Below are 2,172 nucleotides of genomic sequence, written 5' to 3' on the forward strand. Positions count from 1 at the left end.
CCTCCCTAGAGTGTACCTCACTAGAGGAGGGCCTCGAAGACAACACCCCTAAGTCGGTGAGGGTGCGCTCTTTCTGGCCGCGACCCCCTGTAGTGGCTCTCCCCCCAGCACCTCGTCCTCTAGAGGCTCTCCCCCCCGCCCCCTCCTCCTCTAGGGGCACCTCTCCCTCGACCTCCCTGTGAGGAGTCATCGTCAAGTAGCCGAGGGGGAGGATTATGTGCTCGACCACTCCGACTAGGCAGGCCGACGACCTTGCGTAGGAAACCCACGCCGTCGGCCTTCCCCTTGCCCATGTTCCACGAACCTGCATTGAAAAGAGAAAAAGCAATTAGTAAATTAATGAAATGAAGAAAAAGGCATGATAATAAACACATTAATAAAAATGCATAAAAAGGCATATTCCTAAACTTGAAACGTACATCTGCTAGAACCCATATGAATCATCACTGTTGTAACCTCTTTCTCGGTCATCCGCATACTCGTGCCTAAACAAAAGGCAATTCTTCGGGCAAACATCTATTTTCTCATAATCCATAGAGAGTGCCTTCATGATTTTCTTTGTATCGTACATGCTTTTCGGCAGTTCATGACCCTCAGGGAGGCTGTTAGCCCATACTCCCAGGAATGCTTCGAAGCATTTCTGGCTACAGCCGTACTCAGCCTTGACTGCAATCAGTTACGAGATGGCATCCAGCTGAGATATTTTCGCACCCACATAAAGAGGTTTCTTCGACGAGGCCAAGACCTCCAAGAAGGCCTTTGCGGTTGCCGCCGGCTCCTCCGGTTCATTCTCTGAAGGTGTCGCATTTGCCGCTTCTGCAACAATGACATCATCTAGCATGTCCCTGACCCCGTCGTCCTCATATCCATCGATGCGTTGTCGCATCACCTCCTCTCTACCACGGTCCTGATCGGCTATGTTTATCGGCGGCATGTCAAAGTTTGGCATATATCCGTGCGTGCGAAGGTGCTCACTCATGTCCGTCTGATTTCTACGGTGACGTCTGGCACATCTCGCACAGGGGCATGGTGGGATAATTCTCATTGGACGACGGAATATCTCCTTCAAATACACATCGGTTTTCGCGATCCACTCTGATGTTACTCGATTCCGACGGATAAAACCACTATACATCCACTGATTATCTGCCATCCTCTGCTATTTTGCAAACCACACAACATAATTAAGGATTCACTTAAATTAATCACATCAAATTTTCAGTTTCTACCGCGTTGAATCCACCTACATCTCTAATAGGTAAAGATGGGTCCTAATCCCACCCGAGGATGTGTAGATTGAGTACGTTCTCCATTCTACCCCGTTCCGAGACAAAATTTCGGCAGCACCTCCCCGCTGTTCTCCAGATACACGTCTCGTCAAATAGCCGAGAGAATGTGCTCTGGAGAACAATGGGGAGGCGCCGCCGAAATGCTGTCTCGGAACAGGGTAGAACATGGAGAACATACCCAATCTACACATCCTCGGGCTGTCCGTGGAAAACGCTGGACAATCCGAAATAGCTGCGGTGATAAATATGCAATTGAATGCATATTTATCGATGCAACCCTTTCGGACGGGAGACGCCTAGGTTACGCCAGTTGACTTGAGAATGAAATCTAGTGACATGATTCGTAGCTCACCCTCGGTTGTAGAGGAAGTAGTCGAACAGCGGAGGGACAATCGGGGTCCAACAGATCCTACGACGATCACTCCACCGAGATGGAACACCACAGAACCTGCACCGTATCATCATCAATATCATCATCATCATCATCTATCATCATGTAACAATCATTGAAGCATGAAAAAATCATCATCATCATCATTTATCATGATCCAACAATCATCATCAATTATCATCTCTTCCGCAAAAAAAATGGAAATCTATCATCATCATCATCTAAAAATTATCAAGGCAAAAAAAAGCATTATCATCTATCATCAACATCATCATCTATCATCATCAACATCATAATCTATCATCATCAACATCATCATGTATCATCTAATTTTTTTGCATTTCTCACATTTCTAACTATCATCATACATAATGCATGCATCCATCCATCTAACCATCTATCATCATACATATAGCATCCATCCATAAATCATCTAACTAAATTAAAAAAATTGCTTCAAAGAGGGAGGGAAGGAGCTCACCGTGTGGGAGG

This window comes from Triticum aestivum, unplaced genomic scaffold (genome assembly GCF_018294505.1).
Source record: "Triticum aestivum cultivar Chinese Spring unplaced genomic scaffold, IWGSC CS RefSeq v2.1 scaffold32393, whole genome shotgun sequence".
NCBI classification, from domain to species: Eukaryota; Viridiplantae; Streptophyta; class Magnoliopsida; order Poales; family Poaceae; genus Triticum; species Triticum aestivum.